The following is a 23,522-nucleotide window of genomic DNA, read 5'->3' on the forward strand; positions in this document are numbered from 1 at the left end:
ATGTGCTACCCGTGCAACATGTTTACAAGTACAGATTATCACTGACCGTTATCTTTACTGGTTATGCAATAATAAAATCACAGTGCATTTAAACACTCGTTAACAAGATGCCACGGCTTCAAGAAAATGAACGAATTCAGGAACTTCTGCAACTTGCATTCGGCGTCAGCGTCTCTGACGTCGCTAGGCATTTTAACTGCCACAGAAATACCATCATGAAACTGCGACAACGTTACTGTAAAAATGGAAGCGTTAGAGATCTTCCACGATCCGGCAGGCCGAAGGTGACAACGGCACGTCAGGATAGATACATGACGTTGACGCACTTACGTCACAGGTTCAAAACTGCAACAAGCACTACAGTAGAGCAAGGAATAGGCAGGCAAACGGATCTAAACCGTCTCCGGGCCAAGGCAAATCCGTTAAGAGCTAGGCGATCTTATGTTGGTCAGATCCTTAATAATCGACATCGTAATCTTCGTTTGGTCTGGGTCCGCCGTCATCTACGCTAGAACCATGTCATGTGGTCTAGGATGCTTTTAAGTGACGAGTCGCGTTTTAATCTTAACACTGCTGACGGGTAGAGTTCGTGTATTTAGGCGAACAGGGGAACGTTTTGCCCAGTATTGTTTGTAAGAGCGAAATCGTTTCGGAGGGGGGAGATTTATGGTCTTAGAAAGTATTATGGGCGGTAGGAAAACAGACCTTGTGGTTATTTGCCCAAGGTTATGTTGACAGTGCTTACGCCCAGTAGTTGCTCCCTTCCTACAAGAAAACCCTGGTTGTTTAATGCACGACAACGCAAGACCTAACCCCGCTCTACATACCAGAAATTATCGCTCTAGACATAACGTCAACGTCTTGCCATGGCCGGTTTGCTCTCCGGACATGAACACCATTGAATACTTGAGGGACTTGCTGGGGCGGAGAGCAAGGAAAAGCATGTCATCAACAATATCAATGATTTCACTGCTGCCTTGATTTAAGAATGGAATGCTTGCCCGACAACGTTATAAGACGTTACGTCAGGTCAATGCGTTTGAGAACACTTGCCTTGATCCGTAGAAGAGGACGACATAACACATACTGATTGATTTCCATATTTCTTGACAAATACCTGAAAGCAAGTAAGCATCTAGAAAACAGTACAGATTTGCAACTTTTACTTTTAACCCCTATTCATTCAAGCGTAAAACAATGCACTAAAAATTACCTGAATTTGATTAAAAAGTATGGCATCGTGTAAATAAAAGATTTTAAAACATTTTGTTATCAAGTTTGCCTATATGTCTTTCACAAAGGATAGAACTTGTATTTCTTAAACAAGTGCATAGTTTCTTTTTGGTGTCAGCATATTTGACCTAGAACTATGAAACTTAAATTGAATTTAAATCACCATAATGTGGTAGTGCACAAACAATTTCGTCAGGATCTCTTAGTAACTTCAGAGTTATTGCACTTAAATTATTTGAAAATACAGATATTTGTACAAAACAAACTAACCAATTGGTAAAATCTCATTCATTAAATTCCAGTTTGTTTAGTTCTGCCCGTTGATTTCTCGTAAAGGGCAAACCCAATATTTGAACTGGGGACAATATGCCGCTTGTCATGGAATTTCATTGAAGGTTCCATGTGTACCGCCGTATGAACGGTCTACGGATGTCTCTAAAAACTTTTTGGACCTGTAGCATCTGCAAATGTTGAGTTTTGCTAAAGCCGGGGTTAGAGGGCATGGACGGTAGCATGCATTTCCATTACTGTCCATGAACAGGCCCTATCAAACCGAGCCTGCAACATTTCATTTTTTGTCGTGTTGAGCGAGCTTCCACTTCTTCTAATTTTCTTTCATTTTGTTCCATGAACATTTATTAACAACATGTGAAGTTGGGGACCAACACCCGGTCCCTCCCACCGCCTTGGCCTCACCCCCTCCCCCTCCCCACCACCCTCCCTACATATTTTTCTTTTTTTTAACCTTAAACCTTCCATGAATTTTTTATCAACATGTAAAGTTGAACCCTCCCCCACCTCGCTCCTCCACCCAGTCACCCCCATTACCCCATATTTTTTTTTATTTTCTATTTTCCATCAATTTCTATTATCAACATGTGAAGTGTTGTACCCTTAACCGCCCCCTTACCCCTCTCCTTACCCCAAAAAATCCATTCCTTTCTTTTTAAGTTTTCATAAAAACATGTGAAGTTGAAACAGATGAAAGGGCATCTGTTCTTTAACGGTCAAATGTAATGCAATTATTCTCTTTTTAGTAACATCCTTAACTTTGTGCCGGGTATATTTCTTTGCCTTACCTCATAACAAACCCATTCGGCGGGAGATACCAATTCATCGAGTTTGCTTGCAAGGTTTAGAAATACCGTTTATAGGCAGGTTACTGGTATTCCCATGACACCTAACTCCACCCAACTTGTCGCAGACTTATTCTTTATTGCTTTGAAATAGATTTTACATTAGATGAGAATAGTATTGTTTTAAAATATGATCCGGTTGTTACTCTTAAATGTGTAAGGCATTTCTTGTTAGGATTTGGCAAAATTGAAAAGAAATTCGCAGGTCACAATTGAACGCCAACACGGAACTTATAGACCAAACTGTTTTTTCTATTTTATTATTAAAACACGAGTTAATGAAATGCAGTGTTATAAACCGCTGTATTTGAGTAGACATTGATGTTGTCAAATACATATTATAACCAATGTATATAATATGATCAGTCTCAACTATATTTGTTATTTTTAGCGTAAACGGCATCATACAGAATGCAAATGTATACAATACCCAAAATGTAAATTTCCTCGAACTACAAAACATACGATCTTGCATGTTTTTACTTATAAGTTTCATCCATTGACGTACATGACTTTCATTTACTTTGAAGAAACTGATTATGTTTTGAGAAAGTGTTCATGTCAGTGACCATCATTCTTCAAACGATTGTGGTGGATGTTTCTGTATACATTAAAACATTAAGATAAGGTATTTCACTGTATTCGTGTATTTCAAAAAAGCCAAGTTATGGTGGCAAAAGCTTTGTTTTAGACCACATGGCAAAGCGGGAACCTTTCCGTAACAGACTCGATCAAACCGAGTCTGCTTTTGTTCTGCTTGGTTGCATTGTATGCTTCCAAAAGATCTTTTTTTTTTACAAATTTATTAACTATTACACCAGCAATCTTTAAGTGCCGTTTTGGCGGCTGGTAAAAAGTCTCCCCGTACTTGGATTCAGTGCTGTTATATTTTCTGGTCCTTTTGGATCAGGGAGTCTACTCAATATTTGTGTAATTAAGATTGAGATGTGTTGCACATTTCGTTGCCTCTCATGAACAGACTAAATCAAGTCGAGTCAGCTATTATTATGCTTGGTTGCATTCTATGATTTTAAAGGTTCTTTTTACAGATTTTATTAGACATAATCTTGTGGATGCCACAAAGCTTTTGAATTCTATGCCTCATGTACAAGTAGTTTAAGTTAGTGGCCTCCGAATGACACTCGGCAAATTACGTGTAATTACGAATTCTCAATTCGGCGTTCTTCAGGCGTAGCTAGCTAAACGCACACTTAACTTTCAGTAAAAACCGGGCAAATGACAAAGTCGCAGTCGAAAAATACAGAATTATCCGTGTAACATAATATAATATAGTGATCTTGAAATTATATCTATTTTGATAGGAATATGACTAAAAGACTCGACACCAATCTTATTTGTTCAATATTTAGGAAACCATCAGCTTAAACAAACTGTCTACATGTATACAGAAAGTTATTTTTAAATATGTCATAAGATGTACATTATAAGTAATAAGAACATCAAACTTGTTACAGACTCAAAGCTCTACAGTAAATTTACTTACAACAGCTTATCCAACAGACTGTCACCAGCAGGAAGTTGGCAGTTAGCAGTTGCAGCAGTTACAGCAGTTAACTCCTAGAACTTCCAGCAGTTACAGCAGTGAACTGCTAGAACTGCCAGCAGTCACAGCAGAAAAACATTGCGAATGTATAAATGTCAATAAGTACAAAGCTGAAAAATATCAAAGCTTTTAGTAAGAATGTAACATTCATATACAGTATGAAGTAGCATAAACCTACGGATCACCGGAATTAAGTTTGCACTGGAGTAGTACTTACAGTTTTGCTGCTGTTAGATTTTAAAAGCGGTAACAACATTCTTTATTCTATTGCTATTGCAACAACAAACACTAAATTTATAGAATCCATGTTACTACTGCACTATATTCCCAATTCTGAGGGCGAACCATATATAGCTACTTTTATTTTGGAAATAATATCTAGCATAAACACATTTTAACATATGCTATATATAAACAATACGCAGAGTATAGGGCCTACACCTGCGGTCTAGCCCGAGTGAATTATCCACGCAGCGTGTAACTGACTGGTATTGTTTGGATTATTAAAACATGGCTCTGCTGTTTATTATTTCGATCGATTGTAATAGGTTTATTTATGTAAAGACGCAGATGGAAGAATGGGGAAGCACTATTTCACGCCCATTTAAGGCGCCAAATCTTGTAGGTGGATACGTCACCGTGCAACGTGTAATTGTGCTAACAACGCTGAAAAAACGTAGGAGTGCGTAAAGTGTGTTATAATCTGCGTGCCTAGTAATCCATACCCTGTGCGTAAATTAGCTTTTTTAAGTCTAACAAGCCTTTCATATGAAATAGTAGATTAAATGCATACATAGCAGCACCCTTTATTCGTACTGTTAAATGTAATTTTCATATTAGAATCAAACTCTCATTTATTGATTCACCAACGGATTGTCAGTATGCCAGAGACCTAATTACAAAATGTACACAATACATATGATACTGACTGTTCCATTTCTTTCAGCAATCACAGATTAGGGCATGACTTTGGTGAAACAAATTAATATTTACAGAGTAACTGTTACCGTAGGTTGCGCATGAAAGCCATATTACTATTGTTCATCTTTTATCACCTTTTCTCAAAACGCATTCGTATACAGATCAGCTCAAGCAGAAAATCTATTCTACTCGATCCTCGGAGGATGGCCAAAAGGAGTACTAAGGCTTCGACTCGATGTTTCATCGAGTCAGCCAATTTCCGCCAAGGAATTTCGCTGTCTGACTCTGATAATTTATGTGAAGTCACTCGAAGGAAATCCTTAGAGTGACTCGAGATGAAATCCAATTAGCGGAATACACACCTGTATTTGTTTCAATTGTTCCCGAGTCACTTGACGGAATTCCTTTGAGTGACGGATAAATTATTACCTATACAAATTTAATTGGGTCTTCGAGTATTTTCGAGGACAGATTTTAGATTACACGAATCAAGATAATTATATTTTACGAAGTGATACGCAGAAAAGTAATTTTTGAATAATTATAAAAGTATCTTTCTATTTTATATTAAGATAAACCAGATTTTCTGTTCACTTATAACATTTCATGACTTATCCAGTAATTACGTCAGCAATAATTTTCCCTTTTTATAATTCCTTCCAAATGAGCGAAAGACCGTTTTCATAATGAAAATTAATCATTTCTCCTATAATTTTCAATGAAAAATTATTATCCTTTAACGGCCGTTATCTTTAAAATGTCCAGTTTTATATAGTTCTTAATTTAGTTCAAATTATATATATCTGTTTCTGGATTTAATTTGCACTTTCAGAAACTTTTTCAATATGATATTTAACAAATCATTATTCTTTAACGCCAGTTATTTGAAAGTCTGTTTAGTTTTATATAATTCTTAAATTTAGTCCATTTTACACAATTTATTTCTTATTTAAGTAGCATTGTCAGAGAGTATTTCAATATCAAACTTAACAATTAACTTTTAAGCGGGTGTTATTTTAAAGTTTACCTTATTATAAATTATACTTAATTTAGTGCATTTTATATAACTTTATTTCTAAACTTAATTCACAAAGTCAGAAATTACTTCAATATCAAATTTAAACAAATCACTTTTCTATAACGGTGGTCATTTAAAAGTTTATTTAATATTATATGATTAATAATTTAATCAATTTTACATTAATATGCTGTTTAATCTAATTCGTATGGTCAGAAACAATTTCAATATCAAAATTAAAAAATTTAAACAGTAAAAACAACAAGCTGATTATATAAAATTCCATCAAGGTAAGGAATACCGCATCGAAGTTTCGTGATATCGTCTCGAGTCAATCGAAATGACATACTAGTTGTTTATTTCAGACTTGGAGTCGCGCGAAATGGCCATAAATTACAGGAAATCATTATAGTGTTACCTGTGTAATTTCGACTCGGAGTTCCGTCAAGTAATTTATCGGAGTGCCTCGACGAAATTCCACAAAAGTAATAAAACTGTAACAATCGGTTATCCGGGTCAGAATAAGGCAGTACTCAGAGGAATTCCTCGATATGCAAGAATTTTCCTTCGAGGAAAAAAGGAAAGTGGGTTTTCCGCGTGAGCTGATCTGTACGACATAACGCAGCTAACAGAGAAATCGTATTAGAAATATGTTAAAATATCTGGATGCTGTGGCTTTTGTGTTTTCCCCTTACTACCATTGAAGATATATCTTTGAAACGTATGGTTTGATCTTCATTTTGAGGGGTCACACTGCCAATTAGGTTCACTGGTCAGGCCATGGTGACGGGATCAATCTGGAGAAAATTTAAGATTTGCAGAGCTAATGTTACTATACGCTGCATTTGAACAAAATATATATGATACGGGCTGTACCATTTCTTTCAGCTTTCACAGATGAGGGCATGACTTTGGAGTAACAAATTAATATTTACCGAGAAACTGTTACTGTAGGTTGCGTATGAAAGCCATATTACACTTGTAAATCTTGTATCAGCTTTTCACAGAACGCATCCTTATACGACTCAGCGCAGCTAATATAGAAATTGCATTACAAGTATTTTATAACATCCGACAGCTGTGGCTTTTGTGTTTGCCCCTCTCTACCATTGAAGATATATCTTTAAAATGTATGGAGTGATCTACATTCTGAGGGTATCACACTCCGATTCGATTCAGTGGTCAGGCCAGGATGACGGTTTCAATCTGGAGAAAATTTAAGATTTACGGAGCTAATGTTACTTGATGTGTATTTGAAAAAATATATATGACACTGGCTGTTCCATTTCTTTCAGCGTTCACAGATGAGGGCATGACTTTGGAGTAACAAATTAATATTTACGGAGCAGCTGTAACTGTAGGTTGCGTACTTGTTAATCTTGTATCAGCTTTTCACAAAACGCATCCGTTTATTACTCAACGCAGCTAATATAGAAATCGCATTACAAGCATGTTTTTATATCCGGCTGCAGTGGCTTTTGTGTTTGCCTCTCTCTACCATTGAAGATATGTCTTTAAAATGTATGGTGTGATCAACATTTTGAGGGGGTCACACTGCCGATTCGGTTCATCGGTCAGGACTGGGAGACAGTATCAATCTGGGGAAAATTTATGATTTACAGAGCTTATGTTACTATACGCTGCATTTGCAAAGAATATATGATTTCTTTCAGCTTTCACAGATAAGGGCAAGACTTTGGAGTAACAAATTAGTATTTACGGAGCAACTGTTACTGTAGGTTGCGTATGAAAGCCATATAACACTTGTTAATGTTTTATCATCTTTTCATAAAACGCATCGGTATACGAGTCAACGCAGGTAATATAGAAATCGCATTACAAGAATGTTTTAATATCCGGCTGCTGTGGCTTTTCTGTTTGCTCCTCTCTTCCATTGATATGTCTTTAAAATGTATGGTGCGATCTACATTTTGAGGGGTCACACTGTCGATTCGATTCACTGGTTCGGCCAGGGTGACGGTATCAATCTGGAGAAAATTTAAGATTTACAGAACTAATGTTACTATATGCTATATTTGAAAAAATATATATGATACTGGCTTTTCCATTTCTTTCAGCTTTCACAGATGAGGGCATGAATTTGGAGTAACAAATCAATATTAACGGAGCAACTGTTACTGTAGGTTGCGTATGAAAGCCATATTACAGTTGTTAATCTTGTATCAGCTTTTCACAAAACGCATCCGTATAACACTCAGCGCAGCTAATATAGAAATCGCATTACAAGTATGTTTTAACATCCGACAGCTGGGGCTTTTCTGTTTGCCCCTCTCTACCATTCAAGATATATCTTTGAAATGTAGGGAGTGATCAACATTCTGAGGGTATCGCACTCCGATTCGATTCAGTGGTCAGGCCAGGCTGCCGGTATCAACATGGAGAAAATTTAAGATTTACGGAGCTAATGTTACCATACGCTGCATTTAAAAAAAATATATATATGATAATGGCTGTTCTATTTCTTTTAGCTTTCACAGACGAGGGCATGACTTTGGAGTAACAAGTTAATACTTTTGGAGCAACTGTTACTATACGTTTCGTATGAAAATCATATTACACTTGTTAATTTTGTATCAGCTTTTCACAAAACGTATCCGTATACGACTCAACGCAGCTAATATAGAAATCGCATTACAACCATGTTTTAATATCCGGCTGCTGTGGCTTTTGTGTTTGCCGCTCTCTACCATTGAAGAAATATCTTTGAAATGTATGTTGTGAGTGATCTACATTTTGAGGGGTCACACTGCCGATTCGGTTCACAGGTTAGGTTAGGTTGTCGGTATCCATCTGGAGAAAATTTAAGATTTACAGAGCTAATGTTACTATACGCTGCATTTGAAAAAAATACATATGATATTGCCTGTTCCATTTCTTTCAGCTCTCATAGATGAGGGCGTGACTTTGGAGTAACAAATTAATACTTACGGAGCAACTGTTACTGTAGGTTGCGTATGAAAGCCATATTACACTTGTTAATCTTGTATCAGCTTTTCACAAAACGCATCCGTATACGACTCAACGCAGCTTAGATAGGAATCGCATTACAAGCATTTTTTAATATCCGGCTGCTGTGGCTTTTTTTTTTTGCTCCTCTCTACAATTGAAGATATGTCTTTGAAATGTGATCTACATTTTGAAGAGTCACACTGCAGATTCGGTTCACTGGTCAGGCCATGGTGACGGTATCAATCTGGAGAAAATTTAAGATTTACAGATCTAATGTTACTATACGCTGCATTTGATATAGAAATCGCATTACAAGCATGTTTTAATATCCGGCTTCTGTGGCTTTCTTGTTTGCCTCTCTACTATTGAAAATATGTCTTTGAAGTGTATGGCCTGATCTACATTTTGAGGGGTCACACTGCCGATTCAGTTCACTGGTCAGGCCAGGGTGACGGTATCAATCTGGAGAAAATTTAAGATTAACAGAGCTAATGTGACTATACACTGGATTTTATATAGAAATCGCATTACAAACATGTTTTAATATACAGGCTGATGTGGCTTTTCTGTTTGCCCCTCTCGTCCACTGAAGATATGTCTTTGAAGTGTATGATCTCATCTACATTTTGAGGAGTGACACTGCCGATCTGGTTCTCTTGTCAGGCCAGGGTGACGGTATCAATCTGGAGAAAATTTAAGATTTGCAGAGCTAATGTTACTATACGCTGCATTTAATATAGAAATCGCATCACAAGCATGTTTTAATATCCAGCAGCTGTGAATTTTCTGTTTGCCCCTCTCTAATAATGAAGATATAACTTGGAAGTGTATTGTCGGATCTACATTTTGAGGGGTCACACTGCCGATTCGGTTCACTGGTCAGGCGGCCAGGGTGACGGTATCAATCTGGAGAAAATTGAAGATTTACATAGCTCATGTTACTATACGCTAAATTAGATATAGAAATCGCATCACATGCATGCTTAAATATCCAGCTGCTGTGGCTTTTCTGTTTGCCCCTCTCTACCATTGAAGATATGTCTTTGAAGTGAATGGCCCGATCTACATTTTGAGGAGTCACACTGCCGATCCAGTTCACTTGTCAGGCCAGGGTGACGGTATCAATCTAGAGAAAATTTAAGATTTACAGAGCTAATGTTACTATACGCTTCATTTGATATAGAAATCGCATTACAAGCATGTTTTAATATCCGGCAGCTGTGGCTTTTCTGTTTGCCCCTCTCTAATAATGAAGATATAACTTTGAAGAGTATTGTCGGAACTACATTTTGAGGGGTCACACTGCCGATTCGGTTCACTGGTCAGGCCAGGGTGACGGTATCAATCTGGAGAAAATTTAAAATTTAAGATTTATAGAGCTTATGCTACTATACGCTGCATTTGATATAGAAATCGTATTACAAGCATGTTTAAACATCCGGCTGCTGTGGCTTTTCTGTTTGCCCCTCTCTTTTATGAAATATATGTCTTTCAAGAGTAAGGTCTGATCTACATTTTGAGGGGTCACACCGCCGATTCGGTTCACTGGTCAGGGGAGGGTAACGGTAACAATCTGGAGGAAATTTTAGATTTATATAGCTAATATTACTATAAGCTGCATTTGATATAGAAATCGCATTACAAGCATGTTTTAATGTCCGGCTGCTGTGGCTTTTCTGTTTGCCCCTCTCTACCATTGAAGATATGTCTTTGAAGTGTATGGTCTGATCTACATTTTGAGGGGTCACACTGCCAATTTGGTCACCGGTCAGGCCAGGGTGATAGTATCAATCTGGAGAAAATTTAAGATTCACAGAGCTAATGTTACTATACGCTGCATTTGATATAGAAATCGCATTACAAGCATGTTTTAATATCCGGCTGCTGTGGCTTTTCTGTTTGCCCCTCTCTACAATTTGAAGATATGTCTTTGAAGTGTATGGCCCGATCTACATTTTGAGGGGTCACGCTGTGGCTTTTCTTTTTGCCCCTCTCTACAATGGAAGATATGTCTTTAAAGCGTATTGCCAGATCTACATTTTGAGTGGTCACACTGCCGATTCGGTTAACTTGTTAGGCCAGGGTGACGGTATCAATCTGGAGAAAATTTAAGATTTACAGAGCTAATGTTACAATACGCTGCATTTGATATAGAAATCGCATTACAAGCATGTTTTAATATCCGGCTGCTGTTGCTTTTCTTTTTGCCCCTCTCATTTATGGAATAAATGTCTTTCAAGAGTAAGGTCTGATCTACATTTTGAGGGGTCACACTGCCGATTCGGTTCACTGGTCAGGCCAGGGTACCGATATTAATCTGGAGAAAATTTTAGGTTTATATAGCTAATGTAACTATACGCTGCATTTGATATAGAAATCGCATTACAAGCATGTTTTAATGTCCGGCTGCTGTGGCTTTTCTGTCTGCCCCTCTCTACCATTGAAGACATGTCGTTGAAGTGTATGGTCTGATCTACATTTTGAGGGGTCACACTGCCGATTCGGTTCACTGGTCAGGCCAGGGTGACGGTATCAATCTGGAGAAAATTTAAGATTTACAGAGCTACTAATGTTACTATACGCTGCATTTGATATAGAAATCGCATTACAAGCATGTTTGAATATCCGGCTGCTGTGGCGTTTCTGTTTGCCCCTAACTACCATTGAAGACATGACTTTGAAGTGTATGGTCTGATCTACATTTTGAGGGGTCACACTGACGATCCGGTTCACTGGAAAGGCCAGGGTGATGGTATCAATCTGGAGAATATTTAAGACTTACAGAGCTAATGTTACTATACGCTGCATTTGATATAGAAATCGCATTACAAGCATGTTTTAATGTCCGGCTGCTGTGGCTTTTCTGTCTGCCCCTCTCTACCATTGAAGACATGTCGTTGAAGTGTATGGTCTGATCTACATTTTGAGGGGTCACACTGCCGATTCGGTTCACTGGTCAGGCCAGGGTGACGGTATCAATCTGGAGAAAATTTAAGATTTATAGAGCTAATGTTACCATACGCTGCATTTGATATAGAAATCGCATTAAAAGCATGTTTTATTATCCTGCTGCTGAGGCTTTTCTGTTTGTCTATCTTTACCATTGAAGATATGTCTTTGAAGTGTATGGTCTGATCTACATTTTGTGGGGTCACACTGCCGATCCGGTTCACTGGTGAGGCAAGGGTGACAGTATCAATCTTGAGAAAATTTAAGATTTACAGAGCTAATGTTACAATACGCTGGATTTGATATCAATCTGACTAAAGTACATCTTCTATTACGCTACGTTTAGGATCTGAAAACGAGCTATTCATAGCCTCGTTCTGACGATCCTTCCGCTAGCCAATAAAAAGTTAACTTACAACATTCTGCAAGCTTTAAAAAGCCTTGATTTTTGATATCTACAATGTTTATATCGTAAGATGTCAGATAGTCGGTTAGCTCAGTCGGTAGGGCACTTGCTCTGTAAGCGAGAGGTCCCGGGTTCGGGCCCTGGATTGACTGCAAATTTTTCTTACTCTGAAATTCGAGCAAGTTGTCTGATTGGTTCAAATTAAAATAGATTTGCGAAAATGAAAATAGCAATATTGGAAATCCAAAATATACAGAAGACGAATGTGAATGGGGCATTCTCAGATCTTCGTTTAGAAGATCAAGTACTTTAGTCAGATTGCATTTGATATAGAAACCGCATTACAAGCATGTTTTAATATCCGGATGCTGGGATTTTTCTGTTTATCCCTCTCTACAATTGAAGATATATCTTTGAAGTGTATGGTCTGATCTACATTTTGAGGGGTCACACTGTCGATTCGGTTCACTGGTCAGGCCAGGTTGACTGTATCAATCTGGAGAAATTTTAAGATTTACAGACGTAATGTACGCTGCATTTGATATAGAAATAGCATTACAAACATGTTTTAATATCCGGCTGCTGTGGCTTGTCTGTTTGCCCCTCTCTACCATTGAAGATATGTCTTTGAAGTGTATGGTCTGATCTACATTTTGAGGGGTCACATTGCCGATTCGGTTCACTGGTCAGGCCAGGGTGACGGTATCAATCTGGAGAAAATATAAGATTTACAGAGCTAATGTTACTATACGCTGCATTTGATATAGAAATCGCATTACAAGCATGTTTTAATATCCGGCTGCTGTGCCTTTTCTGCTTGCACCTCCTACCATTGAAGATATGTCTTTCAAATGTATGGTCTGATCTACATTTTGAGGGGTCACACTGCCGATTCGGTTCACTGGTCAGGCTAAGATGACGGTATCACTCTGGAGAAAATTTAAGATTTACAGAGCTAATGATACTATACGCTGCATTTGATATAGAAATCGAATTACAAGCATGTTTTAATCTCCGGCTGCTGTGGCTTTTCTGTTTGCCCCTCTCTACCATTGAAGATATGTCTTTCAAATGTATGGTCTGATCTACATTTTGGGGGGTCACACTGCCGATTCGGTTCACTGGTCAGGCCAGGGTGACGGTATCAATCTGGAGAAAATATAAAATTTACAGAGCTAATGTTACTATACGCTGCATTTGATATAGAAATCGCATTACAAGCATGTTTTAATATCCGGCTACTGTGGCTTTTCTGTTTGCCCCTCTCTACAATTGAAGATATGTCTTTCAAATGTATGGTCTGATCTACATGTTGAGGTGTCACACTGCCGATTCGGTTCATTGGTAAGGCCAGGGTGACGGTATCAATCTGGAGAATATTTAAGATTTACAGAGCTGATGTTACTATACGCTGCATTTGATATAGAAATCGCATTACAAGCATGTTTTAATATCCGGCTGCTGTGGCTTTTCTGTTTACCCCTCTCTACTATTGAAGATATGACATTCAAATGTATGGTCTGATCTACATTTTGAGGGGTCACACTGCCGATTCGGTTCACTTGTCAGGCTAGGATGACGGTACCAATCTACAGAAAATTTAAGATTTACAGAGCTAATGATACTATACGCTGCATTTGATATAGAAATCGCATTACATGCATGATATAATATCCTGCTGCAGAGGCTTTTTGGCTTGTCCCTTTCTGCCATTGAAGATATGTCTTTGAAGTGTATGGTCTGATTTACATTTTGAGGGGTCACACTGCCGATTCGATTCACTGGTAAGGCCAGGGTGACAGTATCAATCTGGAGAAAATTTAAGATCTACTGAACTAACGTTACTAAACGCTGCATTTGATATAGAAATCGCATTACAAGCATGTTTTAATGTCCGGCTGCTTTGATTTTTCTGTTTGCCCGTCTCTACCACTGAACACATGGATTTGAAGTGTATGGCTTGATCTACATTTTGAGGTGTCACACTGCCGATTGGGTTAACTGGTCAGGCCTGGGTGACGGTATCAATGTGGAGAAAATTTAAGATTTAAAGATCTAATATTACTATACGCTGCATTTGATATAGAAATCGCATTGCAGGCATGCTTTAATATCCGGCTGCTTCGGCTTTTCTGTTTGCCCCTCTCTACCACTGAAGACATGTCTTTCAAATGTATGGTCTGATCTACATGTTGAGGTGTCACACTGCCGATTCGGTTCACTGGTCAGGCCAGGGTGACGGTATCAATCGGGAGAAACTTTAAGATTTACAGAGCTAATGTTACTATACGCAGCATTTGATATAGAAATCGCATTACAAACATGTTTTAATATCCGGCTGCTGTGTCTTTTCTCTTTGCCCCTCTCTACCATCGAAGATATGTCTTGAAAATGTATGGTCTGATCTACATTTTGAGGGGTCTCACTGCCGATTAGGTTCACTGGTCAGGCTAGGATGACGGTATCAATCTGGAGAAAATTTAGGATTTACAGAGCTAATGATACTATACGCTGCATTTGATATAGAAATCGCATTGCATGCATGATATAATATCCTGCTGTAGAGGCTTTTGGCTTGTCCCTATCTGACATTGAAGATATGTCTTTGAAGTGTATGGTCTCACCTACATTTTGAGGGGTCACACTGCCGATTCGGTTAACTAGTCAGGCCAGGGTGACAGTATCAATCTGGAGAAAATTTAAGATTTACTGAACTAATGTTACTATACGCTGCATTTGATATAGAAATCGCATTACAAGCATGTTTTAATGTCCGGCTGTGTGATTTTTTTGTTTGCCCATCTCTACCACCGGACACATGGATTTGAAGTGTATGGTTTGATCTACATTTTGAGGTGTCACACTGCCGATTAGGTTAATTGGTCAGGACTGGGTGACGGTATCAATGTGGAGAAAATTTAAGATTTAAAGATCTTATGTTACTTTACGCTGCATTTGATACAGAAATCGCATTACAAGTTTGTTTTAATATCCGGCTGCTATGGCTTTTATTTATGCCCCTCTCTACCACTGAAGATATGTCTTTGAAATGAATGGTCTGGTCTACATTTTGAGGGGTCACACTGCCGATTCGGCTCACTGGTCTGGCCAGGGTGACAGTATCAATCTGGAGAAAATTTAAGACTTATAGAGATAATGTTACTATACGCTGCATTTGATATAGAAATCGCATTACAAGAATGTTTTAATGTCCGGCTGCTGTGATTTTTCTGTTTGCCCATCTCTACCACTGAACACATGGATTTAAAGTGTATGGTTTGATCTACATTTTGAGGTGTCACACTGCCGATTAGGTTAACTTGTCAGGCCTGGGTGACGGTATCAATGTGGAGAAAATTTAAGATTTAAAGATCTAATGTTACTATACGCTTTTATGATACAGAAATCGCATTACAAGTATGTTTTAATATCCGGCTGCTGTGGCTTTTCCTTTTGCCTCTTTCTACCATTGAAGATATGTCTTTGAAGGGTATGTTCTGATCTACATTTTGAGGGGTCACACTGCCTATTCGGTTCACTGGTCAGGCAAGGGTGACGGTATCAATCTGGAGAAAATTTAAGATTTACAGAGCTAATGTTACTATACGCAGCATTTGATATAGAAATCGCATTACAAACATGTTTTAATATCCGGCTGCTGTGTCTTTTCTGTTTGCCCCTCTCTACCATTGAAGATATGTCTTTCAAATGTATGGTCTGATCTACAATTTGAAGTGTCACACTGCCGATTCGGTTCACTGGTCAGGCTAGGATGACGGTATCAATCTGGAAAAAATTTAAGATTTACAGAGCTGATGATACTATACGCTGCATTTCATATAGAAATAGCATTACAAGTATGTTTTAATATCCGGCTGATGTGGCTTTTATTTATGCCCCTCTCTATCACTGAAGATATGTCTTTGAATTGAATGGTCTGATCTACATTTTGAGGGGTCACACTGCCCATACCTCACTGGTCTGGCCAGGGTGACAGTATCAATCTGGAGAAAATTTAAGACTTATAGAGATAATGTTACTATACGCTGCATTTGATATAGAAATCGCACTACAAGAATGTTTTAATGTCCGGCTGCTGTGATTTTTCTGTTTGCCCATCTCTACCACTGAACACATGGATTTGAAGTGTATGGTTTGATCTACATTTTGAGGTGTCACACTGCCGATTAGGTTAACTGGTCAGGCCTGGGTGACGGTATCAATGTGGAGAAAATTTAAGATTTAAAGATCTAATGTTACTATACGCTGTATTCCATACAGAAATCGCATTACAGGTAAGTTTTAATATCCGGCTGCTGTGGCTTTTCTGTTTGCCTCTTTCTACCATTGAAGATATGTCTTTGAAGAGTATGGTCTGATCTACATTTAGAGGGGTCACACTGCCGATTCAGTTCACTGGTGAGGCCAAGGTGACGGTATCAATCTGGAGAAAATTTAAGATTGACAGAGATAATGTTACTATACGCTGCATTTGATATAGAAATCACATTACAAGCATGTTTTAATATCCGCCAGCTGTGGCTTTCCTGTTTACCCCTCTCTACCTTGGAAAATATGTCTTTGAAGTGTATGGTCTGATCTACATTTTGAAGGGTCACACTGCCAATTCGGTTCACTAGTCAGGCCCCTGGACGGTACGAATCTTAAAAAAATTTACGATTTACAGAGGTAATGTTACTATACGCTGCATTTGATATAGAAATCGCATTACAAAATTGTTTATATATCTGGCTGCTTTGGCTTTTGTGTTTGCCCCTTTCTGCAATTGAAGTTAGGTCTTTAAAGCGTATGGTCCGATCTACGTTTTGAGGGGTCACACTACCGATTCGGTTCGCTGGTCAGGCCAGAGTGACGGTATCAGTGTGGAGAAAATTTCAGATTTACAGAGCTAATGTTACTATACCCTGCATTTGATATAGAAATCACATTACAAGCATGTTTTAATATCCGGCTCCTGTGGCTTTACTGTTTGCACCTCTCTATCATTGAAGATATGTGTTTGAAGTGTATCTACTGATCTACATTTTGAGCGGTCAAATTGCCGATCCAGTTCACTGGTCAGGCCAGGGTGACGGTATAAATCTGGAGAAAGTTTAAGATTTACAGTGCTAATGTTTCTAGAAGCTTCATTTCATATAGAAATCGCATTACAAGCATGTTTTAACATCCGGTTGCTTTGGCTTTTCTGTTTGCCCCTCTCTACTATTGACGATATGTATTTAAAGTGTATGGTCTGATCTACATTTTGAGGGGTCACACTGCCGATTCGGTTCACCGGTCAGGCCAGGGTGACGGTATCAATCTTGAGAAAATTTAAGCTTTACAGAGCTAATGTTACTATACGCTGCATTTGATATAGAAATCGCATTGCAAACATTTTTTAATATCTGCCTGGTGTGGCTTTTTTGTTTCCCCCTCTCTGCCTTTGAAAACATGTCTTTGAAGTGTATGGTCTGATCTACATTTTGAGGGGTCACACTGCCGATTCGGATCACTGGTCAGGCCAGGGTGACGGTATCAATATGGAGAAAATTTAAAATTTACAGAGCTAATGTTACTATACGCTGCATTTGATATAGAAATCGCATTACAAGCGTGGTTCAATATCCGGCAGGAGCGGTTTTTCAGTTTGCCCCTCTCTACGATTGAAGATACGTCTTTGAAGTGTATAGTCTGATCTACATTTTGAGGGGTCACTCTGCCGATTCGGTTCACTGGTCATGCAAGGGTGACGGTATCAATCTGGAAAAAAATTAAGATTTACAGAGGTAATGTACGCTGCATTTGATATAGAAATCGCGTTACAAGCATGTTTTAATATCCGGCTTCTTGGCTTTTCTTTTTGCCTTCCTTTACCTTTGAAGATATATCTTTGAAGAGTATGGTCTGATCTACATTTTGAGGGGTCATACTGCCGATTCGGTTCACTGGTCAGGCCAGGGTGACGGTAACAATGTGGAGAAAATTTAAAATTTACAGAGCTAATGTTACTATACGCTGCATTTGATATAGAAATCGCATTACAAGCATGTTTAAATATCCGGCTGCTGTGGCTTTTATTGTTCCCCCTCTCTGCCATTGAAAACATGTCTTCGAAGAGTATGGTCTGATCTACATTTTCAGGGTGAACACTGCCGATTCGGTTCATTGGTCATGCCAGGGTGACGGTATCAAACTGGAGAAAATTTAAGATTGACAGAGATAATGTTACTATACGCTGCATTTGATATAGAAAATCACATTACAAGCATGTTTTAATATCCGCAGCTGTGGCTTTCGTTTCCCCTCTCTACCTTGAAAATATGTCTTTGAAGTTTATGGTCTGATCTACATTTTGAAGGGTCACACTGCAATTCGGTTCACTGGCCAGGCCCAGGTGGACGGTATCAATCTGAGAAAATTTACGATTTACAGAGTAATGTTACTATACGCTGCATTTGATATAGAAATCCATTACAAATGTATTATAATATCGCTTGCTTTGGCTTTTGTGTTTGCCCCTCTGCTAATTGAAGTAGTTCTTTAAAGGTTTATGGTCGATCTACTTTTGAGGTGTCACACTGACCGATTCGGTTCCTGGTCACGGCAGGTGACGGTATTAGTTGGAGAAATTTAAGATTTACAGAGATAATGTACTTCCTGCATTTGATATAGAAATCACGTTACAAGCATGTTTTAATATCCGGCTCTTGGCTTTTCTGTTTGCCCTCTTATTCTTAGATATATGTTTGAAGTGTGGTCTCACTACCATTTTGAGGTGTCATAATTGCCGATTCAGTTCACTGGTCAGGCCAGGGTGACGGTATAATCTGGAGAAAGTTTAAGATTTACAGAGCTAAATGTTTCTAGAAGCTTCATTTATATAGAAATTGCATTACAAGAATGTTTTAAATCCGGTGCTTGGCTTTTCTGCTTTGCCCTCTCTCACATTGACGATATGTTTTAAGGGTATGACTGATCTACATTTTGAGGGGTCACACTGCCGATTCGTTTCACTGGTCAGGCCAGGGTGACGGTATCAATCTTGGAGAAAATTTAAGTTACAGAGCTAATGTTACTATACGAATGCATTTGTTATAGAAATCGCATTAGCAACATGTTTTAATATTCCGACTGCTGTGGCTTTTTGTTTCCCCTGTCTACGCCTGAATATATGTCTTTGAAGCGTAATGGTCTGATCTACATTTTGAGGGTCACACTGCCGATTCTGTTCACTGGTCAGGCCAGGGTGACGGTTATCAATATGGGAAAATTAAAATTTACAGATGCTAATGTTACTATACGCTGCATTTGATATAGAAATCGCATTACAAGCGTGGTTCAATATCCGGCAGAGGGGGGTTTTTCAGTTTGCCCCTCTCTACGATTGAAGATACGTCTTTGAAGTGTATAGTCTGATCTACATTTTGAGGGTCACTCTGCCGATTGGGTTCACTGGTCATGCAAGGGTGACGGTATCAATCTGGAAAAAAATTAAGATTTACAGAGGTAATGTACGCTGCATTTGATATAGAAATCGCGTTACAAGCATGTTTTAATATCCGGCTTCTTGGCTTTTCTTTTTGCCTTCCTTTACCTTTGAAGATATATCTTTGAAGAGTATGGTCTGATCTACATTTTGAGGGGTCATACTGCCGATTCGGTTCACTGGTCAGGCCAGGGTGACGGTAACAATGTGGAGAAAATTTAAAATTTACAGAGCTAATGTTACTATACGCTGCATTTGATATAGAAATCGCATTACAAGCATGTTTAAATATCCGGCTGCTGTGGCTTTTATTGTTCCCCCTCTCTGCCATTGAAAACATGTCTTCGAAGAGTATGGTCTGATCTACATTTTCAGGGTGAACACTGCCGATTCGGTTCATTGGTCATGCCAGGGTGACGGTATCAAACTGGAGAAAATTTAAGACTTACAGAGCTAATGTTACTATACGCTGCATTTGAGATAAAAATCGCATTACTAGCATATTTAAATATCCGGCTGCTGTGGCTTTTCTATTTGCCCCTCCTACCATTGAAGATAGTTCTTTAAAGTTTATGGTCTGATCTCCATTTTGAGGGGTCACACTGCCGATTCGGTTCACTGGCCAGGCCAGGGTGACGGTATCAATCTGGAGAAAATTTGAGATTTACAGAGCTAATGTTACTATACGCTGCTTTTGATATAGAAATCACATTACAAGCATATTATAATATCCGTCTGCTGTGGCTTTTCTGTTTGCCCCTCTCTACCATTGAAGATATGTCTTTAAAGTTTATGGTCTGATCTACATTTTGAGGTGTCACACTGCCGATTCGGTTCACTGGTCACGACAGGGTGACGGTATTAGTCTGGAGAGAATTTAAGATTTACAGAGATAATGTACGCTGCATTTCATATAGAAATCGCGTTACAAGCATGTTTTAATATCCGGCTGCTTGGCTTTTCTGTTTGCCCCTCTTTACCTTTTAAGATATATCTTTGAAGTGTCTGGTCTCATCTACATTTTGAGGTGTCATATTGCCGATTCGGTTCACTGGTCAGGCCAGGGTGACGGTATCAATCTGGAGAAAATTTAAGATTTAAAGAGCTAAAGTTACTATACGCTGCATTTGATATAGAAATTGCATTACAAGAATGTTTTAATATCCGGCTGCTGTGGCTTTTCTGCTTGCCTCTCTCTCCACTGAAGATATGTCTTTGAAGGGAATGACCTGATCTACATTTTGAGGGGTCACACTGCCGATTCGTTTCACTGCTCAGGCCAGGATGACGGTATCAATCTGGAGAAAATTTAAGATTAACAGAGCTAATGTTACTATACAATGCATTTGTTATAGAAATCGCATTACAAGCATGTTTTAATATTCCGACTGCTGTGGCTTTTGTGTTTGCCCCTGTCTACCACTGAATATATATCTTTGAAGCGAATGGTCTGATCTACATTTTGAGGTGTCACACTGCCGATTCTGTTCACTGGTCAGGTCAGGGTGACGTTATCAATCTGGCGAAAATTAAAGATTTACAGTGCTAATGTTACTATACTCTGCATTTGATATAGAAATCGCATTACAAGAGTGTTTAAATATCCGGCTACAGTGGCTTTTCTGTTAGCCCCTCTCTACAAGTTAAGACATGTCTTTGAAGTGTATAGAATGATCTCCTTTTTGTGGTATTACACTGCCGATTCGGTTCACTGGTCAGGCCAGCGTGACGGTATCAATCTGGAGAAAATTTAAGATTTAAAGAGGTCATGTTACTATACGCTGCATTTGATATAGAAATCGCATTACAAGCATGTTTTAATATCCGGCTGCTGTGGCTTTTCTGTTTGCCCCTCCCCTTTATGGAAGATATATCTTTCAAGAGTATGGTCTGATCTACATTTTGGGGGTCACACCGCCGATTCGGCTCACTGGTCAGGCCAGGGTAACGGTATCACTCTGGAGAAAAATTTAGATTTACCTAGCTAATGTTACTATACGCTGCATTTGATATAGAAGTCGCATTACAAACATGTTTTGATATACAGCTGCTGTGGCTTTTCTTTTTGACCCTCTCTACAATTGAAGATATGTCTTTGAAGCGTATGGTGAGATCTACATTTTGAGGGGTCACACTGCCGATTCTGTTCACTTGTTAGGCCAGGGTGACGGTATCAATCTGGAGAAAATTTGAGATTTACAGAGCTAATGTTACTATACGCTGCTTTTGATATAGAAATCACATTACAAGCATATTATAATATCCGTCTGCTGTGGCTTTTCTGTTTGCCCCTCTCTACCATTGAAGATATGTCTTTAAAGTTTATGGTCTGATCTACATTTTGAGGTGTCACACTGCCGATTCGGTTCACAGGTCAGGTAAGGGTGACGGTATCAATCTGGCGATAATTTAAGATTTACAGAGCTTATGTTACTATACGCTGCGTTTGATATAGAAATCGCATTACAAGCGCGGTTTAATATCCGGCTGATGTGGCACTTCTGTTTGCCCCTCTCTACCATTGAAGATATGTCTTTCAAAAGTATGGCCTGATCTTCATTTTGAGGGTCACACTGCCGATTCGGTTCACTGGTCAGGAAAGTGTGACGGTATCAATCGGGACAAAATTTAAGATTAAAGAGCTAATGTTACTATACGCTGCATTTGATATAGAAATCGCATTACAAGCATGGTTTAATATTCCGCTGCTGTATCTTTCCTATTTGCACCTCTCTACAATTGAAGATAGGTTTTTGAAGAGTATCGACAGATAAACATTTTGAGGGGTCACTTTGCCGATTCGGTTCACGGCTCAGGACAGGGTGACGGTATCAATCTGGAGAAAATTTAAGATTTACAGATCTAATGTTACTATACGCTGCATTTGATATAGAAATCGCATTACAAACATGTTTTAATATCCGGCTGCTGTGGCTTTTCTGTTTACCCCTCTCTACAATTGAAGATAACTATGTCTTTGAAGTGTATGGTCTGATCTACATTTGGAGGGGTCACACTGCCGATTCAATTCACTGGTCTGGCCAGGGTGACGGTATCAATCTGGAGAAAATTTGAGATTTACAGAGCTAATGTTACTATACGCTGCTTTTGATATAGAAATCACTTTACAAGCATATTATAATATCCGTCTGTTGTGGCTTTTCTGTTAGCCCCTATCTACAATTGAAGATATGTCTTTAAAGTTTATGGTCTGATCTACATTTTGAGGGGTCGCACTGCCGATTCGGTTCAGTGGTCAGGCAAGGGTGACAGTATCAATCTGGAGAAAATTTAAGATTTACAGAGCTAATGTTACTATATGCTGCATTTGACACAGCAATCGCATTACAAGCATGTTTAAATATCCGGCTGCTGTGGCTTTTTTCTATGCCCCTCTCTACCATTGAAGATATTTCTTTGAAGTGTATGGTCTGATCTACACTTTGAGGGGTCACACTGCCGATTCGCTTCACTGGTCTGGCCAGGGTGACTGTATCAATCGGGAGAAAATTTAAGATTAATAGACCTAATGTACGCTGCATTTGATATAGAAATCGCATTACAAGCATATTTTAATATCCGGCTGCTGTGGCTTTTCTGTTTGCCCCTCTCTACCACAGAAGATATGTCTTTAAAGTGTATGGTCTGATCTACATTTTGAGGGGTCACACTGCCGATTCGGTTCACTGGTCAGACCAGGGTGACGGTATCAATCTGCAGAAAATTTAAGATTTACAGTGCTAATGGTACTATACACTGCATCTCATAAAGAAATCGCATTACAAGCATGTTTTAATATCCGGCTGTTGTGTCTTTTCTGTTTGCCCCTCTCTATC

General features: G+C 38.7%; 1 protein-coding gene across 1 annotated transcript in view; it reads left to right on the plus strand.

The window, feature by feature from the left end:
* LOC123529006 (uncharacterized) overlaps nucleotides 1-23,522 on the plus strand; it is a 74,627-nt gene that overhangs the window by 29,814 nt on the left and 21,291 nt on the right. The gene's annotated exons all lie outside the window — the stretch shown is intronic.

The sequence above is a fragment of the Mercenaria mercenaria genome, chromosome 13 (genome assembly GCF_021730395.1).
Source record: "Mercenaria mercenaria strain notata chromosome 13, MADL_Memer_1, whole genome shotgun sequence".
Lineage (NCBI taxonomy): Eukaryota > Metazoa > Mollusca > Bivalvia > Venerida > Veneridae > Mercenaria > Mercenaria mercenaria.